Source organism: Orussus abietinus, unplaced genomic scaffold, assembly GCF_000612105.2.
Source record: "Orussus abietinus isolate OABI.00-Male unplaced genomic scaffold, Oabi_2.0 scaffold28, whole genome shotgun sequence".
Classification (NCBI taxonomy): domain Eukaryota; kingdom Metazoa; phylum Arthropoda; class Insecta; order Hymenoptera; family Orussidae; genus Orussus; species Orussus abietinus.
This window is the reverse complement of record NW_019394431.1, coordinates 1,153,752-1,165,939: the sequence shown is the minus strand read 5'-3', so window position 1 is coordinate 1,165,939 and position 12,188 is coordinate 1,153,752. Positions and strand designations below refer to the sequence as shown.

The 12,188-nt window shown below is 49.6% G+C and overlaps 1 protein-coding gene across 2 annotated transcripts in view; it reads right to left on the bottom strand.

The window, feature by feature from the left end:
• Positions 1 to 12,188, bottom strand: part of LOC105701340 (cadherin-87A) — a 53,882-nt gene that overhangs the window by 37,544 nt on the left and 4,150 nt on the right. The gene's annotated exons all lie outside the window — the stretch shown is intronic.

Here is a 12,188-nt window from a genome sequence, read left to right as displayed (position 1 = left end):
CGGTCTCTCCCCGCGGTGAGAAAAATTGCGCGTCCGAAATTGCATAGTCTCCCCTGCCGCATGCACCATGCGTCGTGCAGCAAAAATTGGGAATTCCGGGCTCCCTCTGCGAGATAGAGGAAAACTCTTCGGATAAAAGCTGTGGAGAACAGTTTTTCGAGTAACTTTTATTAGGAGGATTTTCGGATCCCGAGTGGCGTTTAGGGAGGAGGATTTTTGCGAGATTAAAATCGCACGACCGAGTCGTCACCTAGTGTCTTCTCAGACATAGGTGCGAAGACGCGTCGGCAGGTGTTCGGCTGCGATCAATCCGAAGGAGGAGCTGTACGTCAGACCTGTGTGCAAGTGCGCAGCCCGCAAGTGTTGAGGGTGGCCGACAGGGTGGAGGTGCAGGTGCGAAAGTGCGCACCCCTTGGAGCAGCCAGGGCCGCGGCCTTGGTGCGCGCGGCCGCGCGGCGTTTCAGATCGATCCGACAGAGAAGCTGCGTCCGGGCCTCCTCTCCCGCTTCCCGTTTCCGCCCTCCCGAGCCCCGGGTACCGAAATTCCTCCCGATAACGACGTTGTCGCCGCCGTGGACGTAGAGGGTCGACGGCGTCGCCGGCGACGCCCATTATGCCCTTTAATCGCGCCCATTAACGCCTCCGCGGTCGCCATTGTTCCCGAGGAAGTCCCTCCAGTCGCCCGGGACTTCCTCCGCGAATTATCCCCTTACCGAGTTCACCGAGTCTTCCGGTACCTTCCCAAACCACCATCTACCTTCTACAAGCCTGATCCAAAGAATAAAAACAAATTCAAAAGAAAATGAATCCCAGGTATCAAACTCATTTCCTTGAATCTATTAAAATAATATCTGCAATTTGATTAACGACCCATTTCAAAACGCGAGAAAAAAATTCTCGCGAGGATCCTCCAGGCTCCGGATTACGAGGGGCGGAAGACCGGCAAGGAAACCCCCGCAAATCGAGGGGATCCTCCCCCTACCCCGGAAACTGAACCGTTGAATTAATTATCCGCAATTTTCATCGCGGGTGCTCGGACCCTCGAGTAATTGGGAATTTACATGCGACCGATAACGAGGCATCGCTGATTTAAACCGCTGGTTTAAATCACGGATTTAGATCGCGGAATGGCCGCGGGAAATTTCCCCGATTGCATGGAAATGACTAAATAAATAAATATAGGTACCCGTTGTTATCAGTGTTACGCTTTGCGGGGATTTCTTGGGGAAGCGGTGAGGGAACTTCGTGATTTCTGTGATTTCTGTGATTTCTGGTGATTTCTTATCGCGAGTTCTGGGGGGCGCTTCTTATCGGCGACGCGGATGCTGCGCGTCCTCTCTCTGATTCTGTCTCTCTCTCCCTCTCTCTCGGAGTAAATAAATAGTTGGGAGATAGATCTCGCAACTGTCAAAGTCAGCCGGCGTCGGGCGCGACTTTGCGACAAAGTGCAGGGCCCGGCCAGTTGTCGCGAGCAAGTGAATTCCAACTGCAATTCCTGTCAGATCCCTTCCCCCCTTTCCCGGGGGGCGAAACTCCCCCACTTGGGGGTGGCGGCAGATGCGCGATATAGCGTCCACGTGCGCGGTACTTGTCGTCCCCGTTTCCGAAATTTCTCCTCGTGGCCACTTGGATTCAAGGCCCTAAACCGACATCTGCGACGGGACGTTCCACACTTTTTATTCTCATTCTCCTTCCACCGTCTTTTTGTGCGACACTGCGCCATCTGCAGTGCCCATGTCGCGCGAAGAATGCACCGATAAGCACCGCATTCGGCGATATCGCTGATATACATTTTCTTTCTTTTTTTTTTCTATCCCCGGAATCCACGAAAACATCGATATCGATAGCGTGAATGGATGAGGAAGGATTATATAATGAGATGTGACATTTGAATTTTCTTTCTTTTTTTTTTTCTATCCCCGGAATCCACGAAAACATCGATATCGATAGCGTGAATGGATGAGGAAGGATTATATAATGAGATGTGAAATTTGAATTTTACAAATTTGGACTGATAATATTTTTCTTGCACCATTTACAGTGGTCGCAGCGTGCTGACAATGCACCGATAAAAGCGCGCTATCACTGGGAAGGAATTTCTTTTTCTTTTTGTTACCTTTAAGATCCTCAACAGTATGGACAATGACAATAGAGGAAGACGATAAAGGAGGCGGGAAATCTGAACTGTCCAGATCTTTGGAGGGGTGATTTATTATCGCGAGGAACGAATCGAGTTATCGGTCTCGAAAAGGGATGTAAGATTTTTCGGGAACGCGGCTGGACGACTCCGGTGCGGTTCCGGCGCGGTTCCGGTGCGGGACGCACCCGGAGGATGCTCCAAGGTCCCAGCTCGGTCGTCCTGGCAACGCGCATCGGGATATACCGGGATACCGGGAGAGGGATCACGCCGTCATTTCCGGCCGATCGATCGAGTATTCCTATGACGACGTCGCGTCGACCGATCGAATCCGGCGGTGTCGATGTTTCGTTTCCAGGTTCCGTCCGAATCGCGCGCCGGCTGCTCCGTTCGGCATATCGATGCCTTATCAATAGGCTTCCCAATAATCCGGATATCGATATGGGACCGCGGCTAAATCCCCCCCGAGAGAACTCGTCCTTTTGGTCCCAACAAGCTAGATGATACGCCTTTGGCTCCACCGCGCGATTGAAAATTGTAAATAATTATTAGCGATAATTATCTCCGATTAGCGATGTCGACAGATCTGAACTGATACAGGACCGCGGAAAAATGACCCTGGGAAATCTCGTCCTTTCGGTCATAAGTGAGATAATGAGTCCTTACCTCTGTGCATAATTAAACATTCGAAACAATTTTTCGGTACGGTCGCACGTACGTATCGATGATTTGTCAATAGGCCCCCCATGATAATTCAGGGTATTAAAACAAGACCGTAATAAATAAATGTAATTCACTGACGAGGCTTGTGATAAATAAATAGAAAATTCCTCCCGAGAAAACTAGCCCTTCAGGGCGAGATAGGTCCAGGGCTTTATTTTGAGCATAATTAAAAATGATAAATAACCATTCGGCACGGTCAGCCAGGAGAATCTCCTCCGTCTTGCGGTCGGATGCACCGGAATTTGCAGAGCCCCGTGCACCTTGTGGGCGGTGCACATACAGCTCCCCGACGTTGACTTTATCACGCCAAGGAGTTTCCCGGAGTTTAATCCACGCCAGTCTACTTAGGGGAAATTGAAATTGGCGCGATCGCAATTTCAGATAAAATTACGTACACCCGAGGTGTCCACATGGCGCGCCTCGCCATTTCTCACGCGGGATAAAAAATGGCGTCGGTCGCGGTTAGGGCCGGAAATCGTCCCAAAAATATCCAGACTCCTTGGGAATCGCGGAATCGAAAATTCGACGCTTCCGCTGATAAGATTTTAACCTCGCTTTCGCGAGATTCCGCCGTCGAGGAAGCCTTCCTTCTCGATCCTTTTCCTCGGCGAACCGATCGCTCTCGTTTCGCATTCGATACGCGCGTGCCACCACGAGGAAAAACTTCCTAAACAGATAGAGAAACCGCCCGGAGCGGAACGCGAGTGAAAAGTCTATTCCTGAATTTCCCTCGAGAAATTCCCTCCCGGCGCCTTCGCGCCGAAATCGAGAAAAAGACTGAAGATCGCGTTTACCACGGCGAAAGGAAAAAAGGAAATGCCATACGCGGCATTTTCAGAAGCAGTAACAAAATCTCGATAAGACAGGAGATCACGAGGTCAAGAAAAATGGGAGATAACGGTCACAAAGAATAAATAAAGAAAAGAAAAATGGGAAATGCGCCATACAGCATTTCTAATTTCACGTTTCCATTTCTCTGATATTCCTGATTTTTTTTTCTGAATTTCGCTATCAGGTCCCATCGACTCCCGTATCGCGATAAGGCCCCTCGGTCTGGTTTTAGACGCATCCTAAACCAATCCACCGGTCGGGGTCGTTAAGAAAACCCGCCCAGGGAGACAGGAAACCCGCCCAGGGCGGATGTACATCCCTGAAAAGCCCTTTTCCAGAATTTCCCTGGAGGAACTCGCTCTTCGCAGACCGTCGCCCTCGCGAGACGTCAACCGAAGGAGAGACCTCTCCCCTCCCTCTCGGTCTCCCGGAGCCAGGGCTAGAAAAAGAGAAAGATAGAGCGAGAGGAAGGAAAGACGAATTCTCCCGAAGAGACGAAGAGGGACCCCCGGCCGGGAAAATGGAGAATCTCGAGGAGCGGACGAAATACTTTCCAACTTTTGCTCTCCGCCACCCCCTTGTCCTCGACAATGGAGAAAGTGAGTAAAACGCCATCGTCGTCTCCTCCTCTTCTCTCTACCTCGTCCTTCCCTTTGTACTTCGTTAAAGGGAGTGTCTTATCTAGCCGCCGTCACTCCCCATTGTGTCCTAACGGGCCTCATTGCGCTTTCATCGTGATAAGACCGAAAGGCCCCCCTCCCCCCCCCCCTCTCCGAAAAATCATCTCGCCCAGGACAATGGGGAATAAATTAAAAAGGATTCGGAATTGTTATACGTCGGCCAGGAATTAAACGGCGCCCGGAAATGCGAGATTTCGGAGCGTACTTGCATCCCCCTGCACTGTGGTTGCATCCGCCATTACCGCGCGACATGTTTATGGTGCACGCATGGGTGCAATTTTTCCCACGTGACCGAACGCACGATAAAGACCACCGAGTGCATAACTCGAATTGCGCAACGATCCCGTTATTACGGTGAAAGTGCACGGTGGACATGTCGCGGATGTACGTACTATGGCGTTATGGGAATTTTTTAAGAATGGGTGACGCCAATTTGGTCTGGTAAAATTATGAGATTTTAATTGCAAGGCATTACCCATGGGAATTTTTTCTTCTTTTATTTTTCTCCGGGACGCCCGTGCAAGAAATCGGATAAGTAACGATGATTCCTCTTTGTTCCCACTTTTGCTCGGTATTGGAGGGAGATGGATAACGGGGGTCCGGATATCCCGAAGGAACGGGGGGACCGTATTCGTACTGCAAAGAAATGAAATATCTATTTGGCAAGGAGAGCGGGGAAGTTCGCTCGGAGTACCTAAGAGTAAGAGTAAATAGCGATCCGAGTGACTCCCCCTTTCGACCCCCTGCGTTCCTCGGGAACCCGGGATCATGGCATCCGGGGAACCCGAGGACCTTCTGGGATTTCGAATAGGAGCCAAGGTAAACGAGAGGTCGAATCACAAAATTTTCCGAATTAAATTGGGGAAAAACAAAATATTAAAAAGGGAGGGAGGTTTGGGCGCGGCCACCATTTGCAGTGCCTCACCTCCACGTGGAGAGTCGAAATTTTCGGGATTAAAACCGGGGAAATGAAAGAAAAATATACTTCAGGTTAACTACCCTTCTCCGTGAACCCCCTCCATGCGTGGAATTGGAACCGGAAAATTGTCGAGAATAAAATCGGGAAAATGATGAAAAAGAAAATAAATTTGAGGTTAACTACCCTCCGCGGTGAACCCCCTCCATGCGTGGAATTGGAACCGTGAAATTTTCAGGAAGAAAATTAGGGAAATTGAAAAAAACAACAAAAAAATGAAAATAGATTCGAGGATAGCGACCCATTGCGCAGTTTATCTCGTACGCATTGTAAAGAGTCGGTGGGGGATAATTTTCGGGAATAAAATCGAGGAGATTTAAAATCAATAAAGAGGTAACGTCTGTGGTGTACCTTCTCTCCAGGCTTGCGGGGAGAGAATCGTTGCTGTTTTCTTTAGGACGCAATATGAGCTCTCCTCTCCCTTACGAGGCGGTGAAAGAGATGGGAGGGGTGGAACAGGGCGAAGAAGAGAGAGAGAGAGAGAGAGAGAGAGAGAGAGAGAGAGAGAGAAAAGGGGTGCAGCCGCAGAGAAACGAGACACCTATTTACCCCGGGGGTACCTGAGGGGTAAATAACGAATCGCGGGAGAGACCGTCCGCCGTTTCGTCGCAAAACCGGGATCGGGATCGCCGTGAGTCGGGGACTTTATGGGATTTGCATAGCGACGAGGAGGCGAGATAGAAGAGGTGCTCGAGACGCGGAAATATCTGGCGCATTTGGCTGCTTGCACCCCGGAGAAAATCCGGCTAATGTATGCAGGGCCTATCACCGGGGGACCAGGCAAGCCCTGGAAAATCTAGGGAGTTCCAAATATCCGAACACCCCATAAATCCTGCCGTTTCCTCTCAATTGGACCAAGAAGAAAAATTCACCCCAACGCTACGATAAAAATTGAAATCATTTAAATTCTATAATTTACACATAGCGATTTCATTTCGTCCTTCAAATTGCGAGGAAATCGCATCACTTATAGAATGGCCCGTCCGATAAGCAAAGCCGTTTCTCCTAAATTTTACCGAACAAAATTGTCCAGAAAAGAAAATTTAACTCAACATTGCAATGAAATCTAAAGAAATACAAATTTTATTGTGTAAGTAACGCGGTTTCAATTTCGGCGTATTGCGAGGGACTAGCACGTTTACTTGCAAAATGCCCCGATATCTCGGGAGCCGGAATTCACCTGCTTCCGCGCAATTGCACGAGTTAATCGCGCCGATGCGGCGCCTCCACCCTCGTACCTGTTTACGGTGAGTTATCAGTGAGCCCTTCGGGGCTCGGAGGGGTGTGCGCGTAAATCCGCGCTCGGCCCGATTCGGAAGCTTTATTCGCCGTTACTTTTACCCGGGGCACCAGGGCGGCCCCCTGGGGTAACTCTTCCGAGACTTACGAGGGTGGTTTCCGGTCTAGCGGGGTGGAGGCGCGGTTCGAGACCCCCAGGGGTCGGATCGAGACCGACTCGCCACCGACCCTCGATATGCCCCCGAGAACTTCGCGCCAAGTCGTGTGTGCATTTCCCGGCAGATGCATCCCTCGTGTCTATAGGCCCTAATGTAGAGCAAATCCGGGGGCTCGAATTCAATCGCGGCGTGAGACCGAGGATAATATTTAACGTGCTACACCTTTAGACTACGGCGATCGAAGATCGACGATCCGCGGATAGAAAGTTTCAATTACTTTCCCTTATCATTTTTAAATACACACATAACAACGCGGAGAGTCCCGCGATCATTCGTGGCATAAAATAGAGAATGATAATTAACGTGCCACCCCTTCGTAGTACGGCAAGCCATGGGAAAAAAAAATCTTGAAAATCATGAAAATAGGGATTTTAATGATTCTGACGATTGTGGAAGGTCTTGAATTCTTTGGGCTATCAAGTACCACTCCTGTCGATTGAAAAAAATTCTTAACTCAAGTACAACCCACAGTGAACGTATCCAAATTAATTCAGGCCTCTGCTGGGATCCTAAGTTATAGAAAAAAAATATCTCAGTCGCACCGACGACGATACCGAACATAGCGGGGTACGATCTCCCGCAAGGAGTTTCGCGAGTCGCGAGGCGTGGCTCCGCGACAAGCCCAACAGATGGCTGTGAGGATATTCCAGGGCGAGAGGGAAGTCAAGGTGCACATCCCGGTGTCTGAGCCGTAACATCGAGAGCAAGCTCGGTTTAAACGACATTAGGACGATTACGCGCGGTAAGCCGTAATCCGTAGGACGAGGCGCCTCCTTGGGGTCGCATCCGCCCCCGAGAGTCGCCATCTTTGCGGCACCTTTGGCTCGAAAATGCCCTGCCTCCTGAAAGCCGTCGGCTCCCCGGAATCGGTACACAATTTTCCCCTCCACTCCTTCCCAGTTACTCCCCATTACACCCCATTACTCCGGATCACTCCCCATAACTTGGCCACATCACACCCCCCGATTTTTTTTTTTCGCGAGGGCGGACCGGAATTTGAATTTCTCTCCTCGAGCCGGCAATTATACAAAACCCGAGGGAAAAAGTGCACCGTCTCGAAACCGAAGCACGCCTACGCGTGTACATGTAGGTGGAGCACATGTACGTAGTTTACTGCCACCGAAATCGGCCTGGCCGTTGCGGTAACGAGTGAGGTAAAGAGGCGCGTACGTGCGTTCGCATCTGCTGCCCACGCAAATTTCCCCGCAAGTGCCCCCGCGTCGTAACCTACCGACACATACGCGAGAGGATGGTCGAGGGTGTATCTTGAGCGTGCGTATGTACGGGTGTACGTGTAATACGTGCATGTAGGTGTGCGGTGCACTCGCGCGTCCCGGCTGCATCGCCGTTCCAGCGGATCCGTTCCGGCGCGGCCTCGCCGGGGATGACGGCGAGTCTCCTCAAACGGGGAGTCTAATTAAAATTTCACTCCACCGCCCGATCTCCCCGTAGCTCTCCTCTGGAGAACGCGGTGAAACGTGATATTCCGCGACGCCGCGGCTTTCCATCCGACGGGTCCCCCCGTCGACGGAGCGTCGCGGCGCCGATAAAGGCTCGTCTCGTCGATCGGCGGCGGCTGATTAAAATTTACCTCGATCGGCACCCTTCGACGGGACGACTAATTTTAACTAATTTCTTGGCACCGCCCCCGCTGATAAGGACGATGGATGAAAAATGTGCACCTCGATCCTGGGACGGGTGGCTTTATTCGGGCTAATGAATTTTATTGGATAATATAAACGAGGGGGTGGATATGAATTTCGATTAATAAAATCGGGATTATAATTTATCTCGATCGGCACCCTTTGACGAGAGACGGCTGAGTTTCTTGGTTTTGCCGTTTCTGCTAATGAATTTCATTGAAATATAGACGAGGGGGTGAATGAATTTCGATTAATAAAGTCAGGATTAAAATTTATCCCGGTCGGCACCCTTTGACGGGACGACTAATTTCAAAGAATTTCTTGGTTCTGCCGTCTGTGCTAATGAATTTTATTGGAATATAGACGGGGAGGGGGGGGGGGATGAATTTCGATTAATAAAACCGGGATTATTATTCATCCCCATTGGCACCCTTTGACGGGACGACTAATTTTAATGAATTTCTACATTCTGCCGTTTGTAAGGATGCCGGATTAAAAATGCGCATCTGGATCCTGGAGTATGAGTTTTAGTGGATTATCGAAAAGGGGCGTATGACCTTTCAGTAATATTCCGAATAAAATTGCACTCGCATCACATAATTCTGACCAACAGAATAGAGATTACGAGATCACTGAATCAATGACACACAGCGAGCTATTTCGTAGTGCTTCACGTACTTTTTCTCATTCTTTCTTAATTCGAACTTTTTTATTCCATGGAAACGACTTTTCCGCGCGACAGGACTCGCCGGTGCAGCGCGACGTCGGACATTCCGGAACGGTTTGCGGGCATACACGTAAACCGGACATTTTATTCAACGAAGGGGCTTGCCTCTGTATAGGAAACCGTCACGCATTCCTGAACGGCTGATTTGTCCCGCCGGTAAAAGTCGCGGTTCGTCAAAATCCTTTCACGGTTTTAGCGGCGACTTAAGAAGTGCCGGCCTCGTTGCTCGGCGATCGAGGCCCGATCAGGTGTCGATATCCCGAGGATAATTCGCAATCGATATTATATAAACACCGTCATGCGTAACCGGGGCTCGGATATTAATTTGGAAAATAAAATGGAGGGCACTTCCGGTCCCCCAGGAGGGGAAAACGCGATTCCTTTTTTCCCCCTTTCAGCGGCGTCGCTACGAGGATATCGCGTCGAGCAAGACGTCGGGCATTCCTGAACGGTCGATTTGTCCTACCAGTAAAAGTCTCCCCGGAGCTCCGCCTAATCCTCTCGCGGATTTACTTTCTACTTTACGAGGCGTGAAAACGTATTCCTTAAACCGGACCGCTCGAGAAGCTCCGGGGTAGTCGAGAGTTCCCAATTTTTTCGCGGTGTTTCGGTTATCATCTCCTATCGGTCCATCTCCGGGGGGGACCCGAAAACTGGGTCGAGGCTCTCGGATTCGCCGAAACAATGAGAGTTTCTCTTCCCAGGGGGCTTCGTCCCTGGGAACGGGACGAGGGCCGACGAAACGCGTTAGGTAATCTCGATCTTATCAGCTCCGAGATGAAAAGTTGATAACGCGTCTCGCGCGACTCGTCGACAGGCTGTCCTGTACCGCGAAGTGTCGTGCTCGAATTTCCCTAATTTTCGAATTTTCCAAGAACTTTTCCAGGAATTGTTGAGGCACCCGTGGATGCAATAAATTGTATAATCTCGATCTTATCAGCTCCGAGATGAAAAGTTGATAACGCGTCCCGCGCGACTCGTCGACAGGCTGTCCTGTACCGTGAAGTGTCGCGCTCGAATTTCCCTAATTTTCGAATTTTCCAAGAACTTTTCCAGGAATTGTTGAGGCACCCGTGATTGCAAAAAATTGCATAATTTCGATCTTATCACCCGTGAGATATGAAAAGGTGATAAAGCGTCGTGCGTAACTCGTCGACAAGTTTTGCCGTGCCGAAACGTCGCCCTCGAGATTCCTGAATTTCGGTATTTGCCAGGAATTTTCTGTATTAGTAGGTGGAAGGATATTTAGGATTCCTTCGTCGAGCCGATCCCCGAACTCGGGGTGGCCATAATCGATGGAACCCCGTCGTTACTTGCCCCGACATCCGGAATTAATGGACCGACTCTTGGCCTCGAGTGTCTAGAGTCGGCATTAATCGCGACCTCGGCTTTTCTATGGATGTACTCTCCCGTGGTCCGTAACACGTCAATTGCACCATCAAGTGGTCGCCGAATTGAACCATCCACGACATGCCAACCGCAGATTACCCTTCTAAAAATACTAGCAAATCCGAACGAGTCCCGAATCCCACGAAATTTCATCCAAAGCCTTAAAACCATCCCATCAAATTAAAAAAACAAAATCCCGAAAGTCCACAACTGTCCCATAAACACAAAATCCCGAATTCAACGACCCCATTGATAACGCATAAATTAATTCCACAACAACCAGCTCATTTCCAACCGTCCCAAAGAATCTCAAATTTCCCTCGAATTTAATTTCCCCCCGTCCTTCAATTTCCAGAAATTTCTTTTTTATCAATTTTCCTTCTATTAATGACAATTGCAACTGCATGCACGTAGAGGGCATAATTCCTGTAAATGCGCCGTTAATAACGCGACCTCCGAGAGTAATACACGAATCGATGCCTATTGTCCATTTTTTCCTTTCTCTCCCTCCTGATTGACAATCGCATCAGATGCGCCGCTACACTCGTCGGCGTGTAATTAATTAACTGGGATCTGAATTCAATTAAATCAATAGACTTTCGAGGTGGAGGGGAGTTAATCCGGCATCGGCCATCGAAATTCCACTGGAGGGGGATGGGGGAAAATGTATGAACGGAGGAAGGGAGTACAGTACACCTGATTCATGTACGTATCGTTTCAGACGGGGTGGGGGGGTGGGGGACACGATTTTCGCATTACGCACCGCAAGACACACACAATGCCCGAAAACGCGGACGAATGCACGCAGGATTCGCAGCGTCCCGGGAAAAAAGGGTCGTATATTTATTTTTCACGCAACTGCAGGCATTCCGATAAATCAGCCACCCTCCCCCGCAGGTTGTAAAATTTCCCCAAAATGGACGATTTTCCATTTATCGGCCGGCGCGACCGTCCCCCCCAATCGGCGTGCAACGAAGCACCGATATATAGGAAAAAGAGAATGATGGAAAAAAAAAAAACAAAAACAATGAAAGGAGAGAAAAATTCGGATAAACATTATTCCCGAGCCATTTTCAATTACGGTCGTTTCGGATATTTACTCGACACTCCGACTTCGCGGGGAATGAACGCTCGCTTGTTCAACAATATCGACGGAATCGATATTTGGGGGGGGATTGCAAAATGACAAATGATGATTGAAAAGATAACAACGGTTTTATCGATGGAGAAGACAGGATCGAGATGGGAAGTAAGTCCTCGGTCGCAAATCGCAACACCGTCGGAGCACTTTTTAAGTGTCCCGTTTACACCTGCGCGGGACTTCTAATTAGACCTCCAGGTGTATACGTTCATTTGCGCTCCACGAGGGAATCTCGCGACGCGAGTTCCGTAACGCGACGTGGAGAGCATCTCTCTCTCTCTCTCTCCCCATCTGTTTATCCCGATATCAATCTCACATCCCGTGGCTCGTGAAGTTTCGCACTTCGCGATTATCGCGCCTCGCGAATCCCCCGAAATTATGTGCGATTTCCTCGAATTCCCGAGGGAATTAATCCGGCGAGGTCGGAGCGCTCGCACGAGCGGATCATTTCGTTAAACATTAAATTGAACTCTTCTGAAACGAG